The 26,479-nt window shown below is 43.3% G+C and overlaps 1 protein-coding gene across 21 annotated transcripts in view; it reads right to left on the reverse strand.

The window, feature by feature from the left end:
- TRERF1 (transcriptional regulating factor 1) overlaps positions 1-26,479 on the reverse strand; it is a 201,019-nt gene that overhangs the window by 94,824 nt on the left and 79,716 nt on the right. For 9 of the 21 annotated variants that reach the window (XM_046005291.1, XM_046005293.1, XM_046005289.1 and 6 more), the window contains one exon: positions 23,972-24,054. The exons of 10 other annotated variants lie outside the window; for them this stretch is intronic. The gene's annotated coding sequence lies outside the window, so the exon portion shown is untranslated. Of the gene's footprint in view, positions 1-8,649; positions 8,695-23,971; positions 24,055-24,392; positions 24,414-26,479 lie in introns of those variants that run through there. 2 more of the 21 variants (XM_046005298.1, XM_046005299.1) reach the window with 2 other exon arrangements.

Consider the following 26,479-nt stretch of genomic DNA (forward strand, 5'->3'; position numbering starts at 1 on the left):
TCCATCTGCTCCTTGGTTTCAAGCTGGGAGTGCTGGCCCAGTCCTCTCACATCCCGTTTCAGCCCCTCCTGAGGCACAGTACCCAGATACGCTCCCCACACCAGTTGCCAAGCCCCTGGTGCCTTCTCCACTCTGTCGTAGCACCTGGCAACTCCCCCATGCACTGACTCATACCAGCTTCCCGACGTTGTTTCCGAAATCGCGACCGTTGAGCCACAGCTCCATCCATCTGCCATAGGACTTCCCAGGAGCTTACGCTCCATCTGGAGTCCTGGGGTACGAGAAACCCCACCAGACGGTAAGAAAATATACTATAAATGACTGACTGCCAATTTCCCTGTTACAAACAACTTGCTCTAAAGATTTGCTTTAAAGTGATTTCTTAAGAATCCTGACAGCACGTAGCCACAGAAACCATATTTAAAATGATGGTTAGACTCCTGGGCCAGCCCACAAAAGCCTTCTGCACTCACAATGTACCTGCAGCATAAAACTAACAGGATAATTTTACCTACACAGAGCCACCACTTACGTGACGGTTTCCACACTAACACGCGCTCCCTGCATTCAATTTCAGAGAACTAGACAGGAGGTAAACTCAGGGCCGCGTTACTCTGGGCAGTCCACACGTGGGTGTGTGTGGGGCGGGTGCTGGCCTCGGAGGAGAAATGACTCTAGACATCAGTATTCCCACTTTGGTTAGACTCCCAGGTCTTTTAATGGTGTGGCCTACCTACCCGAGGGTCTGTTAGGGCCAGGCTTGCTGGGAGGCCGCTGCCAGGAGACCTTCTGGAAGGAGGCAAGCGATAACAGTTATGGAGTTTGGGTGTTGTCTGTGGTGGCCGTGTTGCAGACACAAGGATGGGGTATTTCTCAAAGTTGGAAATGTAAAACTAGAGAAATCATTACTAACTGTCGTGTTCCTGAGTCTTTACGAGGGATCTTTACAAGATGCTGGGTGTGGTGTCTGGGGGGACCTGGGCGGGGGCGGGGAAGATGTGTTGACACCCAGTGAACAGCACTGAGGATGCTAGGCAGAGCTGCCAAGCCTCAGCTCTTCCCAGGAGAAGCCCTATACCCTTCCTTCTTCCCACCCTGACCAATCCTGCCCCCTCCCCGACTCTTGCCTGGCCCTGGGCTGCTTTTCTTCGGAGGAGTCTAGAGAGCAATCGGGAACGCAGCGAATGGAATCTGTGGCCACGTATCCTGGGCACCTGTCTAAAGCAGGAGTAGCTGTGCCCACCTGGAGGAAGGCAGGTGCTTACCTGGATCGAGCGGGGCCTGGAGCCTGAAGCCTGTGATTTGAGACCCCACTCCACCACCCACTAGCACCCTGAACTTGCTCATTACTGCTGCTAACTTCCCCGGGCCTCAGCTTCCTCATCTCTAAACTGAGCTTAACATCCTCCTCTTGGGACTGTCCCAAGTAATACATGAAAGCGAGCAGTAATAACAGCCAAACCTCTTACAGCAGCTCTTTCCAGCACTGTTCTATACACTCGGATCATCTCATCTAAACTGTACGACGATTCTAATACTTTATAAATGAGGCCCAGAAAGGGAGGGTGAGCAGCCCCAAGTTGTTCAGGCAGTAAGCAACAAGGCAGGGTAACAGACAAAAAGCTACACTTTAAACAACAATATGTTATACAAATGGCAGTCACTGTTGTTGGTAATGAGCAACGTAAGACAGGCATGGCTTGCTCAAGTCTGTGTTTCCTACCACGAGGGATCTGAGTGGCTTCTGCCCAGCCCTCCTAAGGCTCTGACGGTGGGTCCCCTCCAGCCACAGCTGCAGACCTAACCCAGCAGTCATCTTAGTGGCACGTGGTATGCGCTGGACATTATAGCCCCGGAGATTGTGCAAAGGGCCACCCCGTCACCTGAGCACCCTGTTTAAACCCGCAAAATGCATGTTACCCCCCTCACTTCCCCTTACCTTCTTTATCTCATTTTCCCCCCATAACATGTATCACCTTCTATCCTACCACATACTGTATGCTCGGTTATTGCCAGTCACCCCGGCTAGACTACAGGTTCCCCAAGGGCGTGGAGTTTTATCCCTGCTGTTCAACGTTATATTCCCAACACCCTGTATACTGCTGGACACATGGGAGGCGTTCAGTAAGTGTTTGCTGAACGAACGATAAATGAATCTTCACTGACACGGAGAAAATGTCAGTAAGATAGTGTTAAGCGAAAGAAAGCAGGTGCCTACATTTTATATAAAATGATCCCATCTGTGTAAATATACCATTTTGTGTGTGTGCGTACGTGTCTGAACATATGTGTGAGTGCACAGAAAAAGAAGCTTTAACTTCCTACTAAATGTTTTACCAAGACCATGTATTACTCCTATACAATTTTAAAGCTATTTACGTCGAAAAACAAATACACTGTGTATGCAGGCACACACACAGAGCAGAAGCACGCAGTTGGTGACGGGAGACCCAAGCTAGAGGTTAGGACCAGCAAAAGCTCGACATCTCTGCCCTCCAGGTGGTGGGCCAGAGCTGCATTTTCACTCATGGATCAGCAACGCTGAGAAAAGTAACAGAATTCGGTCTCCAGGGTCCGGCACAGCACACAGCACTTCCTTCACAATTCCTCCAAAAATGGAATGAATCAAAAAAGGAAAACTCTATAAAAATCAAACCCACTTTACTGCCTCTGTAAAGCAGTCTCATAATTGTTTCATCCTCTGTGATTATTTTTAAATTACATTCGAATGTTCCAGAAAATGTAAAGCAAACCTAATACATAAAGTGAAATATTTTGCGACTGAAAATTCGTTTCACATTCAAGCAGCCTCATCCTCCTATGCCAGCGTTCAAGAGGAAGTCGGGGTACCTGAATTCCAACCGGGACCCGGGGCCTGGCTCAGGCCGCTCTGTAGTCCTGCCTTCCTCCTCCTCCACGGTACCCACGTACTCCACATTCAGAGGCTCACGGAGAACCAGCCCACTGACCATCCCCTGTCACCCACAAATCACCAAGGTGCCCTCAACCACATTACATACCCCAAGCGAGGGCCAGCTGTGGGCCCAGCACAGGGCCAGGTGCAATGAGATGGAAGGAAAGGAAGCAAGATAAGACGCCTGCTTTCAAGGAAGAACGAACACACGAGAAATGCAAAAGAAAACAATGAGACTCGCTGCATGGAGCAGCACGGGATGTGTACTAAGAGTTCTGAGAACAGAGAGGTAAATGTGGGCAAGAAGGCTTCGGAGAAGAGAGCCGGCTGCAGTCAGCCTCGCTGAGTGCAGGAGGCCACTGGGCGCCCGGGAGACAGGAGCTGAGGACTGGGGCTGGGAGGAGAGAGGTGGGCCTCAGCAGGCACCAGGACACCGGCACTTCCACTTCCCCTGTCCTACCTTCTAGGCGCCATACGCGTGCAGATAGCTTCCCTCAGAGAGGCCAGACTCCCCCTGAATGCAGAGGAGTTTCAAACGTATGTGACAGGAGCTCTCACATCTCAGTTGAGTTTCGGAGCCAGGCAGAACCAGGGAGGAGGGGAGGGCAGCACTTGCAAGTATATCCAGCTCCAAGGACTCTGGTCAATCCACAGAGATTCAGAATGTTGGTCTGGAAGGGCCTCTAACAGCAGAAATGCAAGCAGGGGGGCGCCTGGGTGGCTCAGTGGGTTAGGCCGCTGCCTTCGGCGCAGGTCATGATCTCAGGGTCCTGGGATCGAGTCCCGCATCGGGCTCTCTGCTCAGCAGGGAGCCTGTTTCCCTCTCTCTCTCTCTCTCTCTCTCTCTGCCTGCCTTTCTATCTACTTGTGATCTCTCTGTCAAATAAATAAATAAAATCTTTAAAAAAAAAAAAGAAATACAAGCAGGGCTCGGGGCTTAGCTTGAAAAAGCTAGGGAAGAAGGAGTGGCGAAGGGAAAAAGAGAGGAAGAATCAGGCCCAATCAAGGACCTTGCAAAGGGAAAAGGAATGGGCAAAAGGCTGGCCAGGGCAGGGAAGGGAGTAAGTGGCATCTAAAGTGACCGACTGTCCTGGTTTGCCAGGGACAGAGGGGTGTTCCAGGACTCAGGACTTTCATTATTGAATCCGGGACAGTCCTAGGCAAACATGAGCTCGTCCACCCAGAGGTACCAATACCACTCAGGGATGCTAAGGGGACCCCTTGATGTCCTCTGCCCCTCCTTTGTGGATCTGTCCTTGCTGATCAGCACCCACTAGGGCAATGGGAAGGATGCAGCTGTCAACACAGGGAGAAGACCATGTACCCTTCCTGGCTTGGGTCCTCTTATCTCCACCACGATGATTTCTCAAGGGCTTAGGTAGAAAATTCTTTATTGTTGTTGAAATAATAGCTAGAATTACAGCCACTATCCTTTACTCAACTGTTTCTCGTGCACTGAGCTCACCAGCCACCCCCAGGGGAGGACACAGCACCCTGCCATTAGGGAAGTGCCTTATCTGTACCTGGAAATCAGAAGAAAGAGGATAGGCACACCCAGCTCTCGAAACCATCCCCATCCAGTCTCCGTCACCCTCTTCCCTCTCAGGGCTTTAGTTCCCATCTGTGTCTCCCCAAGACAGGGTCCTAAGAGGGTACTGATCCCTGGCCTCCACCTGCCCATGACATCCATTTACTCAACAAGAATTTACTGAACCATTTACTATGGGCAGACAAGGTTAGGGACTATAAAGAACACAACGGACAATAAGATACATTCTCTGCCTTCCAAAAACTTATGGTTTGGTGGGAGGGGGGGTTGTGGAGTGAGATGGGAACGTAGGGATGGTATAGAGAAGGCAAGAATCATTTAATTAGTGAACACATATTTCCTTTGCCATTAAAATGTGCCCAGAACTGTACTGGAGGAATAGAGACAATAAAGAGACTACCACATAAACCACTGGAAGTCCAATGAGGGTGATTCGGGAGCCCTCAGGAGGGGAATCTGCCCAGGGACTGAACCCAATACCAAATGATCACCCACTTCACTTTAGCACGGAGGTAGGTGCCATGGAGGATTGAACATGTGCGTGCGTGCACACACAAATATGCACACACCGTGATGAGGCCAATCACGGACCTCAAACAGTTAACCAAAGGATCACAGACATGAAATCCACACATATGAAACAATTATTGTATCACAGGACACAGAGGGAGGGACTAACTGTAGAGTCCACACATCAGCACCAAGAGAAACAGCAGGAGAAGGTCCACAAAGCTGCCAGAGGAAGTGGAAGTAAAATCAGAAATGGAATATTGATGGGGAAGGGTTTTCCAGGCAGGGAGAAGCCAACAGGTATCAGTCATTTTTCTCAAAAAGGAAAAGCAAATGCATAGTCCCTTCTAAAAATGTTTCTGAGTGGCACAGCTATTTACAGGTCTCTGGTGTAAGCAAATGAGGACCTTGCCAATAGTAACTTTCACAAGTATAAGTTACATTACAATGAAAAGATAGGGATCGAATCTAATTTCAACTGAACTGAAACATACTTAATTTTGTAACTGCAGGTCCGTGTACATATCTGCACGCACGCGAAGACACACACACACACACACACACACACACTACCTTTGGCTCCTTTCTGTACATCTATCCTCAAGCCGTCCAAACTCCATCTTTCTATTAGAAGAACCCCACCATAATCCAGGGAAAGAAAAACTGAATTACCAGGAACAATCTACAAATTAGTGACTGAGCATTGACCACATTGGTTTTTGCTATAATGATATCCACAAAGTATGAGTAAAAAGGTCACATTTGGTCTGATGGTACATCAGTCAGTCGATAACAAGTTAACAACTATTGACTGACTGTCTATTTAATGAAGAGCCCTGTGCTGGTGTTGGGGCAGTGGGAAGGAGGGGCCGGTGAGAGGGGTCGGTAGAAAGAAGGATGACACAGTGAAAAAAAATGGAAGACTCATTAGACAAGGAGTCTGGTCCTAGCTCTATCACTAACAAGGCCTTGGGTAAGCGGATCCCATGGTGAACTTCACCTCCTCATCCTGGAACAGCTCCCACCAACCTCTTAGGGTCATTTGCACTTCAAAGGAGGGAATGTAGGCTTACAGTGCTCAGAAAAGCAGAAGGATCTACATAATGCAACACGAAGGTTTGGAGGTGCCTCCCTGACTTCACTACCCCATCAACTTTTCCAACAGTCCCCCGAATCTTCCAGGCAGCCAATCTGTCCCATCCCCTCTATATGGTACTCATACAGGGGAGCATAAGATCCAAATTAAGCCAACCAGGGGCAACTGGACACAATTCTACACCTTCGGTTCATCCATTAAGGGTCTTTCCTCCTACCTGATGAGAACAAGGAAACAGGCTGACGCAGGAGCTGTGGGCTACCATTCTGTGGCTGGAAAGGCAGAGCATGCCTGGGGAAGGAACCAACATTGAAGGAGAAACACTGGGTCTTGGGCACTTCATTTGAGCCCCTGGATAAAGCCTCACCTGATGCCATCATCTAGTCCTAAACTGAAACCAGTCTGGGCTGGTTTTCAGTTCATCCGTCTCTAATAAAATAAGAGAAAGTATGGCTAATGCAATGTTATAAATGTCTCTAGTCCCTCACCAAATCCCTATGGCTCCATAAACTACCCAGGGAGCACTGAACAGGGAATCCTCCTAAGCAGGGAAGACATGAAAGGGCTCAACAAAATGAAGAAAGGCAATCATAAGCAATAAGAGATAAGTGACTACTGGACCTGCCAATAATTCATTTGCTTCCTGTCTTCCAACACCAGTGAGGGTGGAAGTGGTAGAAGGGGAAGGAAACCTCCACGATAAGCTCAAGGATTAGAGCTTCTGTCTCAGCTCTATTCTGCAAGCTTCCTCCAGATGTTTACCTATTCTCTTTTATGGTAACCACTGAAGAGCCCAGAGGAATAATACCAGTATCCTACTGATTTATTTTATATCTTAAAAAAAAATTACTCAGGGCCTGCAGTACTGAGCTCATGTTCAAATTAAGTTTGCTGGAAATCTAATTTGGGATGAGTAATTTAATTTGGCTACTACAATTAAAAGTGGGGCAGTATTTGTGTTTTAGAGGAAAACCATATTAGATTCATCTAATCTTATTAGGTGAATATCACATTTAGATCACATTATATCTGGAACAGATATATACGGGATTGATTCCTTTCATAAATCACTCAGGAGACCAAAGGGACTAACCTTCCTCCCACTCCCTACACAGGTCAGAACAGGTGGTGAATGTCAACGAGGCCCCACGGAGAACTCTACCCCACAGCAGGGGCGATCACACATCCAAAACATCACCTACCACAACCTCTCAAGTTCTGCTGATGAGTACACTGAAGGCTCAAGTGGACAAGGGATTTGCTCAGGGTCACAGTCAGTGGCAGAGCCGAGACTCCCACCCAGCTCCTTGACCCCTACCTTGGCTCCTGCCATTCTACCACGTGTGTTTTTATTATGATCTAACATGAAGAAGAGCCAGAGGGCTCTGAGACCCCACTGCTACTCAGTTACCTAAAGCCATGGAGTCCTTCAGATACCATCAACCTGGCTCCTTGCTGCTCTTAACTATCTTGGGAAGATAGAGAAGCAACAACTCCATGGCTAAAAAAACCCCAAACACCAGTACCCCAACTCCTCCATCTTGAGTCCATTTTCTCGATGACTACTTTAAACGCCTTCATTTCAAGATAACTAAAATTTCACAATAAGAACATTCAAACCGTATGATGCGTCAGAAAAAAGAATCTGCTTTGCTTTTTAAAAATGTTATTAATCTCAGAAGTACCGCTAACCAGGCAGATTCAGTGGGTATGATAGCACATATCGGGGTTCCAACTGTAGAGTTTAATCTTTAAAAATTAGTTCACCAGGGGCGCCTGGGTGGCTCAGTGGGTTAAAGCCTCTGCATTCGGCTCAGGTCATGATCTCAGGGTCCTGGGATTGAGCCGCGCAACTGGGCTCTCTGCTCAGCAGGGAGCCTGCTTCCCCCCCCCCTCTCTGCCTGCCTCTCTGCCTACTTGTGATCTCTATCTGTCAAATAAATAAATAAAATCTTTAAAAAAAATTAGTTCACCAAGCAAAATCAAGGAAAAGAGACGCTAGATAAAAATGTTTATAACATGGCAAGTTAATACATACTGCATAAAAATCTCTTATAAATGATTGAAAAGAAGATGGAACACTTCAAAATAAAAATGGAAAAAGATACAAAGAGGCAATTCTCACACACACAATTATTGACAGCTGCTTGAAGAAATGTTCAAACCCACTGTAATGAAAGCTTACAAAGTAAAACAGTGCAGTACCTTGCTCAACAATCAAATTGGCAAAAACCGAAACAATTCTAATGCCCATGATAGTCAAGAGTGCTCTGAAATAAGAATCCTCAGACACTACTGATAAGAGTGTAAATAAGTCCACATTTCTGAAGGGCCATCTGGTAATATGTATCACCAACCTCAACACTGAGCAAGTTCATTCCCAAGAATTCTCCCTGAGGAAATAATCAGAGGAATACTCCAAGATTTATGCACGACATTTATAGCAGCACTATTCAGAATAATAAAAATCTAGGTAAACCTAACTGTACCATAACAGAAAAGTGGTTAAGTCAATTATGATATATCAAAACAAGGAATAACATGTAGACATTAAAACTCTTGTTTTTGAAAGAGACTCACACAAAAGCTTACAAAATGATGCTAAGGGAGTTCCTGGGTGGATCGGTTGGTTAAGCATGTGTCTTCAGGCTGCTTTCGGGTCCTGGGATCAAGCCTCGTGTCAGGCTCCCTGCTCAGTGGGGAATCTGCTTCTCCTTCTCTCTCTCCCTCTGCTTCTCCTCCCCTTCGTGCTCTCTCTCTCTCAAATAAATAAAACTTTTATAAATGATGCTAAAATTCAAAACTTTTAACAGGATGATTTCATTTTGTAAAGAAAATATGTATCATATACGTTATAGATATAACAAATGGTGGCAGATTCAGTTAAATGTCAAACAAATATTCATGCTCTTTCCAGAATGCAAGGTTTTCACTGGAAAGTCGTTACCCAGCCAGGAACTACATTTCCCAGCATCGCTTCTACATAGGTGTATACATGTGACAATTCCCACCAATGGAAAATAGGCAGAAGAGACGTGAAGCACTTCCAAGCTTAGGCGGTTTTAATAAATGACATGTGTTCTCCCTGTTCTCTTCCTTCAACATGCCAAATAGATGCACAGAACCCCAAAGCCTCAGAGAATGGAAAAACCGTAAGATGGAAGGACCGTGGTCCATTGAATAATTCACTGGAAGGCTGACCACCAATCAGAAACACCTATGTTGGATTAAGAAATAAACCTCTACTGTGTCAAGCTATAATCTGGGATTTTAACTGTTTCATCAACTATTACTTTAATTGATATACAGGTATAGAAGAATTACTGAAAGGTAAATTACCAAATTTTGCCCAAGGCACTGTGTGACAGACAAATTATAGGTAAATTTTTAAAAAATGTATTCTTGGGGTGCCTGGGTGGCTCAGTGGTTAAGCCTCTGCCTTCGGCTCAGGTCAAGATCTCAGGGTCCTGGGATCGAGCCCCGCATCGGGCTCTCTGCTCGGCGGGAAGCCTGCTTTCCCCTCTCTCTCTCTCTGTCTGCCTCTCTGCCTACTTGTGATCCCTCTCCCTGTGTAAAATAAAAAAAATAAAAAAATAAAAAATTTTAAAAAATGTATTCTTGGGGCATCTGGGTGGCTCAGTGGGTTAAGTGACTACCTTTGGCTCAGGTCATGATCCCAGATCCTGGGATTCAGTCCCACATCCAGGTCCTTGCTCAGTGGGAAGTCTGTTTCTCCTTGTCCCTCTGCCACTCCCCCTGCTTGTGCTCTCTCTCTCTGTCAAATAAGCAAATAATATCTTTAAAATTAATTAATAAAATAAAAATAAAAATGTATCCTTTCAACCACAAACATCTTATTTAATAACCAATAAACGTATTAAAATATAAAAGCAAACGTTCCAGGGCAATGCTATATAATGAAATCCCTCAGTAAAATATTGAGTAAGATTACAAAAATAAAAGTGTAGAAAATTACAAAGGCTCAAAGGAAAAAAAATCTAGATTTACAACTTTTAAAAATCTAAAATAGGGGCGCCTGGGTGGCTCAGTGGGTTAAAGCCTCTGCCTGCCGCTCAGGTCATGATCCCAGGGTCTGGGATGGAGCCCCGAAGCATAGCAGCATCAGGTTCTCTGCTCAGCAGGGAGCCTGCTTCCACTTCTCTCTGCCTGCCTCTCTGCCTACTTGTGATCTCTGCCTGTCAAATAAATAAATAAAATCTTAAAAATAAATAAATAAAAATCTAAAACAATCCCAGATAAATGATGGTTCAAAAATGACCTAAGGGTAAATAACAAACAAAAAACTAGGGAGAAAAACTGCAATTTATACAACATATGAAACAGTAGTTTCCTTTAATATGTAAAAAGCCTTTATGAATCAGTGGGAGGATAAATACAACAATTGGGGGAAAGATATAAACAGCTAGTCATAAAATAAGAAATACTGACATACCCGTACAGAAAGATTTTCAACTCACAAGTAATTTTTAAAATGCAAATTAAAATAAGATATTCTTTATTCCTCTATCAGAGTGACAAACATTTAAAAATTGTGACTATAGCACTCAATGTTGCTGAGATTATGATGAAATGGGTAATCATATATGCTATAGGAGGGAATTCAAAATGGTATCATATTTCCAACAAGGAGTCTGCTATGATAGAGAAAAAAGCCTTAAAAACTCTTGGATTTTCCAGGTATTTCTCAGAAGAAAAAAATATGCAGAACTGTTTGAATAGGGAAAAAAAATGAAACAACTTAGATATCCATTTGTAAAGGATTGGTTAGATCAAAACAAATTACAGCATGTATGTGTATTTTCGGATTAGAGTAATACACAGCCATAATATTAAGTTACGAGGAAGAACTAAATGTACTAAAGCCCAATAGTGTCCACAATACAAAAAAGGAGGATGCAAAAACAATACAGATAGTATAATTTCTTGTTTAAACGTGTGTATGCATAAGAGTATGTATTGTAAGTGCATAAGGAAAGAGTATACAGAAGGAGCCCTATAAAAATGTTGATAGTAGTTATCTCTAGGGGATGGGAATGTGGGTGACTTTCACTTCTTTCTTTATATTTCTCTATACTTCTCTATACTTTACACATTTTCACCTGTAAATATGTATTACTCTTATTTATATTTTATTATAAAAAGTTCTAAACATCTATACAAAAGTAGCAAGAATATATGTACTCACTGCCCAGCTTCAATTATCAATTACCATGTAATAATAATAATTATATTAATACATGGCTGACCTTATTTCATCTATACACCACTATAGCCCCTACCCCTGCATTATTTTAATGTAAATCCTGGATATATCATTTATCCATAGATAACCCCCAAATATGGACTTTTCATATTTAATATACCCAAACTCTCCTCTAGATTATCTTAAAGTAAAAATCTGATATATTATTTGTTCCTAAACACTCAGCATGCATTTTTAAAATATAACCATAAATAAAGTCATACCTAAAAATTAATAATTTAATAATATCAAATATCAAATCAGTGTCCCAATTTTCCCAATTGTCTCATAAACACCTTTTCACAATTGGTTTAAGTCAGGATCCAAACAAGATGTGCACTGGAATTTGGCTGTGTCTCTCAAGTCTTTTAAAATTTATTAGAGTGCTGTCCCTCCTTTTCCATGCCATTTTATTTATGAGCAAGTTATGTTCTCAGAACTTCCTGGCTGCACCTTCATGGTGTCTTTTACATGTTCCTCTAACCCAGTATTATCTTTCAACAGAGCTGTAGTTCTAGTGTCTGCCTGACTTACAAATTTGTATAAGACTATCTCAAATCATTGTTATTTCTGTAACCAGACAAAATAGTAAGCTAAAAAATATTTTAAAGGAACCCAAAGAAATGCCAGCCTTTCTAATTCATTCTCATCAGCAATGCAATAAACTCAGTATCCACGAAATTTTCTCAGAATTCAGGCTAGGTCAAGTTTTTCTCACACAAGTAAGATGCTCAGTAACTATTCATACATGCATTTATTCTTTGCAAATATATTCCTTTTACATTTTAAATCCACCTTGGGGCACCTGTGTGGCTCAATCAATTAAGCATCTGCCTTCAGCTCAGGTCATGATTCCGAGGTCCTGGAATTGCACCCTGTGTGGGGCTCCCTGCTCAGCAGGGAATCTGCTTCTCTTCTCCCTCTGCCCCTCCCCCTAACTGTGCATGTCTGTGCACATGCTCTCTCTCTGTCAAATAAATAAATAAAATTCTTAAAATAAATAAATAAATCCATCTCCCCTTCTGCCTCAGTGGTGGAGTCTATCACTCTCGAGCAATGGCTCACTCTACTGAGTGAGCTTAAGTCACTCTACTGGAAGCTTAAGTCATCCTATAGTTGCAGAAGTCTTCTTCAATTTTCCTTTCTTTTTAAAAAAATGTAACAAAAGCACATACAGGCACACCCCAGAGATACTGTGGGTTCAGTTCCAGATCATTGCAATAAAGTGAATGTAGCAATTACGTGCTTTAAATGAATTTTTGGCTTCTCAGTGCATATAAAAGTTGTGTTTATACTACACCATAGTCCATTAAATGTTCAATAGCATTATGTCTAAAAAACTATTATACATAACTTAATTTAAATACTTTATTGCTGGGGCGTCTGGGTGTGCAGTCAGCCAGTTGAGCATCTGGCTGTTGGTTTTGGCTCAGGTCATGATCTCAGGGTCACGATCTTGGGGTTGTGAGATCAAGCCCCACATAGGGCTCTGTGCTCAGTATGGAGTCTGCTCAAAACCCTTTCTCTCCCCCTCTCTTTGCCCCTCCTCACTCAAATAAATAAATCTTTTAAAAAACAAAATACTTTATTTCTAAAAAATGCAAACCATCATCTGAGATTTCAGTGAATTGTAATTTTTTTGCTGGTGGAGGGTCCTGCCTCAATATTGTTGGCTGCTGACTGATCAGGGTGGTGGTGGCCAAGGACTGGGGTGACTGCGGCAGTTTCTTAACATAAGACATCAGTGACGTTTGCTGCATCATTTGGCTCTTCCTTTCAGAATGATTTCTCCAGAGCATGTGATGCCGTTTGAGAGCATTTTACTCACTGCAGAACTTCTTTTAAAATTGGAGTTAATCCTCTGCCACCCTGCTGCTGCTTTATCAACTACGTTTAAAAATATTCTAAATCCTTCGCTGTCATTTCAACAATCTTCACAGCATCTTCACCAGGTGTAGATTTCATCTCAAGAAACCACTTTCTTTGCTCATCCACAGGAAGCAACTCCTCATCTATTAAAGTTTGACCGTAAGACAGCAGAAATTCAGGCACCTCCTCAGGCTCCAAGGGTGACATGAAAGACCATTGACCACAGATCACCAGAACAGATAGAAACAGTCAGGAACGAGTCTGAAGTACTGTAAGAATTACCCAAATGTGACCCATAAACACAAAGTGAGAAAATGCTATTGGAAAACGGCACCGACAGACCCCCTCAACACAGGGTTGTTGCACAACTGCAAATCAGATAAATGGAAGGGCAGTAAAGCCAGGTAAGACTGTCAATGAAAATTTGGAAATAAAAGAAAATGAAAGAACGACCCACCCATAATTTCACTCCTTTTACACAGTCACTATTACCCATATACTTTCTTATCATCTATTAGGGGTACAGATTTTGTACATAATTGGAATCTGTGAATATGGCTTTTTTTTTTTTTAAGATTTTATTTATTTATTTGACAGAGAGAGATCACAAGTAGGCAGAGAGGCAGGCAGAGAGAGAGGAGGAAGCAGGCTCACTGCAGAGCAGAGAGCCCGATGCGGGGCTCGATCCCAGGACCCTGAGATCATGACCTGAGCCGAAGGCAGCGGCTTAATCCACTGAGCCACCCAGGCGCCCCTGTGAATATGGTTTTAATACTCCTTTGTTAAATTAACACTAAATACACAAAAAATACTTGTAGCTTATTTTAAGGCATAATAAAATGGCTATAAGGGGAAGCATGGGTGACTCAGTCGGTTGTGTCTACCTTTGACTCAGGTCATGAACCCAGGATCCTGGGGTTGAGACCCACATTGGGCTTCCTGCTCAGTGGGGAATCTGCTTGTTCCTCTTCCCTCTGCCCCTCCCCCCACTCACACACTCTCTCTCAAATACATACAGCCTTTAGAAAATAACTTTAGGGCGCCTGGGTGGCTCAGTTGGTTGGGTGACTGCCTTTGGCTCAGGTCATGATCCTGGAGTCCCAGGATCAAGTCCCACTTCAGAGTCCCTACTCAGCGGGAAGTCTGCTTCTCCCTCTGACTTCTCCCCTCTCATCCTCTCTCTCTCATTCTCTCCCTCTCTCAAATAAATAAATAAATAAATAAAATCTTAAAAAAAAGAAAAGAAATTTAAAAATTTAAAAAGAACAATAATATATATGCTTTTGAGCGAGAGAAGTTTACCATCCCTTAGATAGCTCCCAGGGGCTCCTCCCACAACCTCATCTTTCCTCCCCCCACTAGACTGAATTTTTGTCTATGCTTGCTTGTTCGTATTGGGTTTGCCACATGCATGTGGATGTCTGAATCACTAGTTTTGCTTGTATCTGAACTTTATGTAATTGGGATCAAGTGGCTATTCTGCAACTTGCCTTTTTAAAAAATTGTATATTTTCATTTTAATTCCAGTTAGTTAACAGACAGTATTATATTAGTGTCAGGTATACAATACAGTGATTTAAAAATTCCAGATGTCACCGGTGCTCATCATGATAAGTGCACTCCTTCATCCCCATCACCTATCTAATCCATCCCCCTCTCCACCTCCCCTCTGGCACCCATGAGTTTGTTCTCTCTAGTTGAATCTGTTTCTTGATTTGTCTTTCTCTTTTTCCCTTGGCTCATTTGTGTTTTTCCTTAAATTCCACATATGACTGAAATTATATAGTATTTGTCTTTCTCTGACTGACTTATTGCACTTAGCATTACACTTTCTAGCTCCTTCCATGTCGTAGAATAGAAAACCCAGAAATGAACCCCAAACTATATGGTCAATTTCATTTCAACAAAACAGGAAAGAACATCCAATGGGAAAAAGACAGTCTCTTCAAGAAATGGTGCTGGGAGAACTAGGCAGCAACATGCAAAAGCAAGAAGTTAGACCACCTTGTTACGTTATACACAAAAATACATTTAAAGTGGATTAAAGACCTAAATGTGAGACCTGAAACCATAAAAATCCCGTAAGAGTACACAGCCAGTAACCTGTTTGACATCAGCCATAGCAATTTTTTTTCTAAATAGGTCTCCTGAGGCAAGGGAGACAAACACAACTTGCTTTTTTACTTAACAGTTGTGTTCCTGAGATCTTCTCAGTCGTCACAGGCAGCTATGGGTCATTCAATTTAATTGCACAGCAATATAGCTGTATTCTATAGTGAAACTACACCACAATTTATACTGTAATTTCCATACATAAAATTATATTGTAAATATCATGCCACATTACGATGTATCTTCAAAATAATTGTTCATTATATTACAGTATTATGCTGAGAAGAGCTATTTCATTTTATGGTTACCCAACAGTTGGATTTTAGTTGTGTGTGTATGTGTATTTTGTAAATAATGCATCGGGGAGCATCATTGTTGAAATAGCTTATTAAGTATTGTGTATTATTTCCTTCACTAAGGGAATGGGGGAAGATGGTCCACAGAAGTAATATTACTAGATCAAAATGTATAAATAAATAATATGGCTCTTTAATATATTGTATAGCCATTTCACAATATTGCAATAGCACCAGAATTGGGGATTAGCATTAAAAATGCATTCTTTGATTAATATGTTAAAATCGTATTTTGACCATTCTCTATATATTTGTACAGTACTGTATGTAGTCACCTATCCAAGTGTTCCAACAAGGTTTTAATTTTTTCTAAAAGATTTTATTTATTTATTTGACAGACAGAGATCACAGGTAGGCAGAGAGGCAGGCAGAGAGAGAGGAAGGGAAGCAGGCTCCCTGCTGAGCAGAGAGCCCGATGCGGGTCGATCCCAGGACCCTGGGATCATGACCTGGAGCGGAAGGCAGAGGCTTTAACCCACTGAGCCACTCAGGCGCCCCGGTTTTAATTTTTTAAATTTGTTTTTTAAATTTGTTTGAGCATGTCCCAAAATAAAGATGCTAATTCTGTCCTGTTACAGAAGATCTTTTCCCAATCTACTGTTATCCAGTTGGTTTTCACATGAAGAAATCTTTGATTTTTTCTGTAGTTTGACTGACTTTTTCTGTTTGAGGGTTTTTCCTTTGTTCCTAAGCAATATTCAATTCTATAGATTTCCTATGCCTCTACATTTTGCAGTTAATTGTTTAATCAATATGGAATTCATTTTGGTGAAGTTAGAACGATTTTTTCCAAATTGCTAACTATGCATCAAAATTATTTATTGAATAATCTTTCCTTCCCCACTGATTTCTGATGACTTCTTTATGATTTACCAAATTATTTATGCCAGGGTCTGCTTTTGAACTGTCCTGGGTCCCTTACCTACTTCCTCGTCTTCTGCCAGCATCACTGAGTTTTAATTACAAAGACTTCATTAGGCACTTTAATATCTGGTAGTGCAATATACTATAATATCCAACAGCTCTAACTCCCTCCTCCTACAGCCATTTCCAGCATTCTCCTGAGGTTCTCATCTACTTATTTTTCCATGTAGACTGATAATCATCTTGTGAAATTTTAAAAATCTTGGTGGGACTTTGAAAAGAATGGCATTAGACTCGAGAACTGATTTCAGAAGTATCCAAATCCTTTGTTTGTTTTTTTAAAGATTTTACTTATCTATTTACTAGAGAGAGAGAGAGAGAAAGAGAATACAAGACAGAAGTGGGGGTAGGGGCAGTGGGAGAGGGAGAGAGAAAATCTCAAGCAAACACCACACCCAGCATGGAGCCCAATGGCGGGGCTTGATCTCAAGACCCTGAGATCATGACCTGAGCTGAAATCAAGGGCTGGATGCGTACCTACAGAGCCACCCATGTGCCCCTCCAAATCCTTAGATTTTATCTCACCATCTAAAAGTAATCTCTTTAAGTCTTCTTGATCTGCAACTGAGCGATCTGTAAAGATAATTTTATCACTTTCTTTATAATATTTATTCTCTAAAGTTAAAGTTACTACTTTTGTAACTTTCTACATTGGCTTTTTGTTTTGATCTCAGCCATATCCAATAATACCTTTATTGGAGCTCCCCAAAAGTCTAATGACAGTGGGCTGTATGAACTCAATCTTATCATATGAAGGAATGGTCATGTTATATGCTTGTTTTTAAGCGGTTCATAAAAATTAGAAGTTGAATTGACTGAGTGTTCTTCTGGAACTAATGAGATTATCGCCTATGTTCACTTAAATAATTTATGTGACTCAAATGAAAATCTATGTATATGAAGCCATTCATATACATTCCTGCATTCCATAACCTACTTGGGTATGGTGGAACATTCTCAAACCCTATTGTTCAAACCCACTCACTAGAATTTTATCTGAAATTTTTACATTCCTGAGAGAGACTGGTATATAGCCTCCCTTTGGGGGCTTGCCAGATTTGTTATCAGGGTCATGTTTGCTTGAAAAAAAGAATCTGGAAGTTTTCCATCTTTTTTCTAAAGCCTGGAACAGTTTACATAACACAGAAATGATCTGTTCTTGAAAGTTTAAAAGAACGTTCAAAGGCCTTTTATATTTTAAAATATTCCTCCTGGCACAGGTTTCTCTGTGTGCGTGCACGCGTGTGTGTGCATTCACGCATGCCTGTGTCCGTGTGGACATTCCTGTATTTGCAGACACTTCAAATGACACTGCAAGATATTGATCTCTAATGGAAAAGGGAGCAGTTTCAGTATCATTTACTGCCTTCCTTTCCCCCATGAAAAGGAAGTAAATGCCCAACAGGATAAAGGGCTAAGAACCCATTTTTCCCAGGCTTTCATTCTGAGAGCCTCCTTTTTAGAGGCCCAAAAGGGAGGCTACAGATGGTAGTCAGGGAATACTGAATGTTGGCCTAGCCACACTTCATTGAAGCTGACCGAATTTGGCATCCATAACTTTACCGCTGGCATTTGGATCTAGGAAATCCAAGATCTGAAAAGAAGAGGAGATCACCAGTCTACCTAGGTCACCTTGAATTCTGTGGTAAAAGTTTTCCAACTTTGTAATCCCCCAGGCCACCTATAGGACGCTTTTTGTGTTTCACGGCAATAATGCTAAGGCTTTCTTTACTTACTGTAGGGTTCCTGGACTAACGACCCTGTAAACGCTTCAAGGGAGGCACAAATAAAAATTCAAAATTATTATGGACAGGAAGTTTGTGTCAGGTCGTCCGTCACCACCCCCCCACCCCCCCAACAAAAATCATTTGTTGAAATCCTAGCCCCCAATCTGATAGCATTAGGAGGTAAGGCCTCTGGGAATCAACTTGGTTAAGATGAGTCACAAGGGTGGAGCCCCCCTGATGGGATTAGTGTCCTAAGAAGAAGAAGAGTCTCCAGAGCATCCTCTTTTCTCAAGGGCACAAAGAAGAGGTCAAGTAGGCACACAGCAAGATGGTGGCCGCCTACAAGCCAACATTAAGAGGTCCTGCCTTGCCAACACCTTGATCTTAGACTTCCCAGCCTTTAGAACTGTGAGAAATAAATTTCTATTTTAAGTCACCCAGTTTGTGGTATCTTGTTATGGCAGCCCAAGCTGACTAAAGCAAGAGGGTTGTGGTAATGTCTGTCCAAAAGAACACTGAGCTGTAACTATACACACAGAATAGCCTGCTGTAGAGAGAGAGAGAGAGAGACACCCGAATAGAAGCAAGTGGTAAGGAGTCCGAGTGAAGATGGAGTGTCTGCTGGAACAGGCGAGGACTGTGCTGTAGGAGTGTATGTGAGAATGTCAACAGGGCTCAAACAGCGACACTGTGCCCCACAATGAGGCTGTCAACAGGGCAGTAACTGCATGTGCGGTGTGTTGCAGAACGGTCTGCTTTTTCCTGAGAAAGACACATCTTAGTTCATGTCCCTGTTCACAGAGGATTCGTGAAATGTTAGAGGTCAATGACACACTACGATTAGGTCACCTTTTGTCAGTCATGGCGATGAGCATTCAGGTAGCCTGGCAGGAAGGCATGGACCTCGAGACCCTCTTTGGCACTACGATCCCATAATTCCATTCAGGATTTCGCACAGGCATGCAAGCAGTTTTCTCTCCCCCTCAACAATGACAGAGAAGTTGCTTTCACACCAGTCATGGCCTCACAGGGAAGCTTAATCCCTGGCTGGAAGGCAAAACATGTTTGTGGCAAAATCAAGCAAGCATGTGAAGTGAAGCAGAATGAGGAATGTTTTATTACTGTTTGGGATGCCAAGGGTGGTTGGGTGTATGTGTGGGGTTTTTTCATGATGCCAGAAGACATCTTAAAAAGTCATATTCTGTTGGCAGCTCTGAGATGTAATTGTTACTACAAGCACTACCACTTACCAGCGACTGACTAAGGCACACATTGATTTTCTCACAAGCACCCTTTCCTTTCTGGGGCTTTTCACCCAATTAAGTTCTCTCTTTCTCTCCCTCACTCCTTTCCTCCCTTTCTCCCTCCCTCCCTCTGTGCAAGTGCGTGTGTGTGTGTGTGTGTGTGTGTGTGTGTGTGCTTTCCCACACACAGAGACATATACCACACAACTGAAGGCCAAATCCAACTGAACAGATTTATCATTTTTAGGGTCAAATTATGGAAAAGAAAAACTGTTGATACAGTTAGGTATTGCAAGATTTTCTACAACTATCTGTTGTAGAAATACAACTACAACTACAATAATTACACTAACAATTCTAAGTTAATGACTTGAGAGGAAACAGTTCCTTCTTTAAAAAATGACTTGGATTCATCAAGACTTGTATACAAGGGAATTTCTCCTCCTTTAAGTCAGATAAAGACATGACTTAAGAGAATGCCTAGGCTCTAAGAGAATCTTCAAAAAAGCAGGTTCCCCTGCTCCACTGCACATTAAGTAAGTAACTCCCCATCTCCCCAGTGCTTGCTACCCATAGATTGTAGCTCAGGGCCCAAATATGATGTAGTTTTTATAGGTAATATCAGGAAAAGAATGTTCCTTTCTTGTATGATAATCGTGGTAATGTTAGATCTCGAAACAACCACTAAGGATGGCAAAATCATAAGTTGGTAGCCCTAAGCCAATCCCTTCCAAATTTTTTTTTTTTTTTTGACAGTTTCTTCAACCAAGTGATCTATGTATGAGAACCACTTGTCTGAACCAAGGAATTTAGGGTGAATCATTTAGTTGTTACTAGCTGCCATCTAGTTATCACAATGGTGACCATCCTCGGGACCAACAAACAACCCATAGAAAATTTAAGGCTTATTTTAGTCAACATGCAAGGAAGAGAGTATGAAAATTTTTAAGGTCTATAAATTTGTGGTCTGTAAGTTCCTGATTGTTCTGAAAGTTTTTCCTCTATCTGCAGGCCCCTCACTGCACCCTATCCACCCCTCATTTGAAACACAGGTGCTAAAGCTTGAGGGTACCACTAATCTGGGAATCCCCAAATTAAGACAATTCACCCTGAGATTCTGAGAGGTCGGCCTTATGGTACTAAAGGCTTTAGAGAACAAGTCACAGCACTTTGTCACAGCTTTGGGTCAGTTAAATTCAAGTGAAATAAATGCCCGAGACTAGCTTCTTGCTATTGCAGCATCTCACCCAATCCAAGTGATCCTAAAATCCATCCACCCAGAGAAGCCCAATGGCATGGTTGGTTTGGGAAGCCAAAGCTGAGGAGGGTCACTTGTTCCCTCCAGAACCTCCATACTGAGAACAAAGGCAAAAAAAAATCAGCTGGGATACATCATGACAGAACTTCAACGATTTATAAAACTCTTCAAGTAAGAATATGTTAATAAGTGACTATAAAACAAAAATCCCTTTTTATCCAGGGATTCTATCTACCTTTAACTTAACTGTATGATACCTAAAATTTTCTTTTTTTAGATTTCCCCGAAAATGACTTCTAAAATAAAAACCATTCTGGTGGGGGAAAAAAAATCCATAAACAGTAAATTTTTAAATACCTTTATTTACCTCATCTTTAAGTAATCAGTGACAAATAATGTATTTGTTGTGAAAAGAGTTAATTTCCTAGATTAAATGTGCACATAAACAAATAAATGTGACAGTATTTTGAGATACAGGATGCTAATAAAGGTAACATTTATTGGGCTAGCTACTGGGACACTGGGTTACTTTACTTGGATTACCTCGGTTAATCCTTATAACAAGCCTATGAAGTCGATGCTATTCTTACTCCCATTTTAAAGATAAGGTTTAAATGATGAGACTTTTAATGTAATTTAATCTCCACTAACCCAGAATTTGAGTTCAGTGTTTACTCTGGCTATACAAAGGTTGAATAAGCATATGAGAAATTAAGCAGAATTGTAGAAAACATGGTTAACCTACCAGAAGAGTGTTTTCAGACATACTGGAAAGCAGATGCTAATTGCAAGCCTTCCAACAAGAACTGTTTGGAAAGCTTCTGTCTGAAACAACAGCCATGAAATGCTTGAAGATTCGGACTTTCGCTAGTTAAAAGCAGGTTTCCTGTCACTGTTACTTCCAAATTAGTAAGATTTCTACAGATGATAAAGTATACTGGACGTCAGCTGCCACTCTCCCAGTACCCATCTCCCTTTTCCAGTGGTACTCAGTTCTGTCCCCTCCACCTGTCCTCCCAACCTTAGTGTTAGGGAAAGGTTATGCACGTTCCCAGGAAAGGGATAGACCAATCAGAAAAACCTGCCGTCCCTGCCAATCAACAGATTGTCTACTGTTCACCTGTCTACTGGGATTGGCTGAAGAATGAGCATGTGGCATAATTCCCACCAATGAAATGCCAGGGTTGGCTTGCAGGGGATGAAATTCTGGGAAAGCTACTTTCTCAGTCTTTTAAGGAGTTAGTGGCAGGGATGCTTCTTTCCTTCTGGCCAGAGGGACGCAACTATGAGCCCAGGAACTTCCGCAGCCATTCTGCCTCCCTGAGGTTGAACTGACATCACGGAAGAGTGACAGAGAGAGGGAAAGAAACTGGATGGCTGATGTCGTGTTGAGTTGTTATTTCACACCCACAATGCAGTCCACCCCATGCCTGAACTTTGCAGGTACAAGAGCCAATTAATTAATTCCCTGTGCTGTGGGAGCCCCTTTGAGCTGGGTTTTATGATGGTCACAACCCCAGAGGATCCAAAATGATAAATGAGAAAAAGAGCACTAATTCACAGCTTTCTCCCCATATGCCTGGATTTTACTTGACACTGCTTCTTAACTATTTCAAGTGGCTTTGTGTTGGTTTTCTCCTTAAAATGTAACAGGTTTTCAAGACACAGTTTCAAGAATTCATGAGTGGCCTTGGGCAAGTCACTTGACTTTCCTGGGTCTTCCCAACTGTAAAAAGGATGACGTTTGACTAGAGGATTTCTGTTGCTCCCCCAGCCCTCACAGCCAACAGTTCTATGTGGCTGACCTAATAATGCAAAGTTTCATTTACTCCACCAAACAAAAACCCCTCTTTGGATAGAAACATCCAATATAATCCAAGCAATTTGCATCTTTTGCTTGGTCAGCTATTTTGCACTTGCATCCCTATATCCCCCCTTCTGCAATCAGTTCTGTGCCCCCCAAGAGGGTCTTGATCTCTGTGGACAGCATCAGTCTGGCTCCCTGCCTTCTAGCTTCTGGCTGAGTGTGCCTAATGGGAGGGGCCATCAGGAGACGGGAAGACTGACAAGGGAGTTCAATGAGGATATTTATTCTCTTGGCTCCTTCCCAGCTGTGTCACTGAAGGTTGACTACATCTTTCCACCAGACAGAGCCTTTCCATGGAGCTTCTCTTTCCAGTTCTAATCCTTCCCTCTTGCTTTCAGGACCAGGCATAGTAACAGCTCCCTGAAACCGCTAGCCTCAGGATACTTCGACATCCTGTGCTTGGTTCTCTTAACCCTGCCTATACATACAGTCCCTTCAGAAGAGTCTTTTGGATGACATCAGCTGTTTCTTACTGGATCCCCAAGACATGATGGTTTAAAAATTAAAATCAAGCACAACAAAAAAGAAACAGAAGCAATCAACTTTGAGTCTCACTAAGAGAGATGAAAAGTGTGGCCCTTGCCAAGAAAAACAACCTGCGCATACCAAGAGAATCCAGTTTGACACCCACCACCCTCCTTTCTCTGTTGTCACTGATAATTGTGGGAAATGGCTATCCCTTGCTATGCCAGGGTTTAAACATTTAAAAAAAAAAAAAGTCTCTTTATACACAAACTTATTGACCCTGTAGACAACTTCTGAGTGGGACCTGGCAGGGGAATCCCAGCTATGTGTCCATTTTCTAGAGGGGCAAAATGAGCCTGGAAGAGAATACAGAGCTATAGCTGATAAACAAACAAAAACACTAGAAATGTCCCAGGGCCAGTTCAAAGTCTCCTTGGTTCAAGAATGTGCCTCCTACAGGCTCTGGTGGCTTTCTTGGAGCAGCCCTCTGTACTACAGTTCTCCAGAGAGGTCTAATTCCCCCTGAACACGTCCAGAGCTACCATTCATGAATGTCTTTTGGCTCCTCCACTGTTCACAACTCTGCAAAGTCAAGTGACACAAGGCACAAGGCCCTCAGTCCCATTCCACATGATGCTGAATGCCACTAAGTGAATCCACAACCGCCGACCATTTCCCAAAGAAAGTTTCCCAGAAATTTATGGGTGACCAGGCCCACAGTATCCTTCCTCCCCTTTCTGGGGCATTTTCCATTGCATGGATATCCAAGGAATGCTTTCAAGGACCCTTTCATCACAAAACACTTCAGAGCAGCTACCTGTTTCAGGATTAAGAGACTTAATCGTTCAGGGTTGTCCTGCTTCCATGTCTTCCTCTTTCAGCATCCGCCAGAGCCAGGGCCTGTAGGAGTGACCCAAAAAGCACATTCAGGATATTCAGCTTCCACATGGGAAAGATCATATCGATCAGGAGGAGAGACTGGAGGAGCAGCCAAGGATGGAGCCCTGAAGAATCCAACAGCGGATGGACCGGCCCAGGAGAAGGCCCCTGAAAGGCTGCTGAGGAAGGTCCCTGAGGGAGAGGAGAATGTAGAAGAGAAAGACACCCAACGCCATTCTAGTTCCTCAGGCCGGAAACCCAGAAGTCCCCATAACTCCCCTCTTTCTCTCACACTCCACCTCCACACCATCAACCAGCAAATGACGTCAGCTGATTCTTCAAGACACATCCAGACTCACCCCTTCTCGTCCATTCCATTGCCACTACTTTGGTCCTAGCCAGCACCTTCCCTCCTTCGATTATTGCAATGACTTTCTTACTCGTCTCCCTACTTCCACCCTTGCTTGCCTTTCTAGAATCCACCGTTGATGGGGATTGAATCGTGTTATGGGTTGGACTGCATCTCCCCCAAATTCCTTTGTTAAAGTCCTAACCCCCAATACCTCGGAATATGACCTTATTTGGAATAGGGTCATTGCGGATGTAATTTAGCTGTTGAGATAAGGTCATCCTGGAGTAGGGTGGGTCTCTAACCAGTACAACTGGTGTTGGTATAAAAAGGGGAAATTAGGAAGCAGGCACTCACACGGGGAGTATGCTGCTGTGTAAAGATGGGAGTTCCACTGCCACAAGCCCACGAGCTACCAGAAGCTGGGAGGGGGGCCTGGAACAGATCCTTCCCAAGGGCCTTCAGAGGGCGGGAGGCCACGCCGACAACTTGAGCTCAGACTTCTGGCCTGCAGAACTGTGAGAAAATACACTTCTGTTATTTAAGCCACCCAGTTTGTGGTACGTTTTTATGGCAGCCCGAGCTGATGAATACACCATGCTCCCCACAACAGTCTCAGTGATCATTTAAAAATCACTCTTCTTCTCAGAAGACTCCTACAGTGTTTCATCTCTCTCAAAATAAAAGACAAAATCCTTGAAATGACCTTCAGGGCCCACATGACCTGGTCGAGCCTCTTCCTTAACCTTTTCTTCTACTCTGCCCTTCTTCAGTTTCCTTTAGCCAGAATGGCTTCCTCAAACACCCCAAGCAGGCTCCTCCCTCAAGACCTTTGCCCTTGCTCTTCCCTCTGCCCAGAACACTCTGCTTCCAGGGCATCCTTTACTTTCTTCAGGTTCTGGTGACAATGTCCCTTTCTCAGTGAGACCCTTCCCCACAACCCCATACCCTTCCTATCACCCTTCCTCACTGTGTTTTTTGTTGTAGCATTTATCACCACCTGACATTTGTTTATATTTTTTTTCTTTTTTCTTTTTTTTGTTTATATTTTTTACCTTCTTCCCTCACACTGGTCTTCAAACTCCCTACAAATAAGGGGCATGGTATTATGGTACGTCCCAGAGTCTGGAACATGTTGGTGCTCAAGAAATAGTTGCGGAGAGATTTATTTGTGGAATGAAAGAAGCCAGGAGAATTGAGAGGTGCAAAAAGGAGGAAGTTGTCCAATGTCAAAAGTAGCAATGAGTCCAGAAAGATAAGGAGTGAAGGGTCCGTTGGGTGTGGCAATATGGAGGTCACAGGTGACCTGACAGGGGGCAGGTTCCTGTGGAAGGCAGGAGCCCTCTGCAGCAAATCCAACCAGGTCCCTCCCCTGGGCCCCACACACCTCCCATAGGCAGAAAGCATACCGAGTTGGCTGTGTCAACTAAGGAGCAAAACCTGAAGGCAGATTCTTTCCAGACAACTGTCTCTCAGGGGAGGAGAAAAGGGAATGAGAACTAGAGAGGGTGAAGGTTTAGCTTCAGCCAGCTGACGGAAGGGGGTGAGGTCCCAGAAGCTACAGGAGATGGGGAGGATTCAGGCACAGGAAGAAGGTTCTCTCTGGCCAGGAGGAGGGAAGCGTCCATCTCTGAGTGGAAGGAAATCAGGCTGGGATGAGCCCCAACGTCAGTACCCACAAGGAAGTGGAGGCAGGAACCTGAGTCGGCTTAAGACTACGCTGTTTGGAACCTGTCAATGAATAAACGAAGCCAGGTTGTCTCCTGAGTGAAGAAGGGCAGAGAGGAAGGAGCTCAACAGGGGGTATGGTGTGAAACACCCCACTAAGGAGAATCATGTAGGTGATAGGGCAGCCCTAAAACCGGGGGCCTCCTTAAACTTTATGCCTCAGTGTCTCACTAGCCTCCCCCAGTGGCGACCTGACTGGGGTTGAAGGGCCCAGCTGAATTGAGGGCCGGCTGAAACCAGAAGCCATGGTTTCACAGAGGCATAATCCACAGGGTTGTGGGGGTTCTGGAAAGGCCCCCAGCAGCCTGGATTAGGAAAGCCTTCCCCAGACTGAATCTGGAAGCCCCCACAGGCTCCCAGAGTGAGCCC

Source organism: Meles meles, chromosome 5 (genome assembly GCF_922984935.1).
Source record: "Meles meles chromosome 5, mMelMel3.1 paternal haplotype, whole genome shotgun sequence".
NCBI classification, from domain to species: Eukaryota; Metazoa; Chordata; class Mammalia; order Carnivora; family Mustelidae; genus Meles; species Meles meles.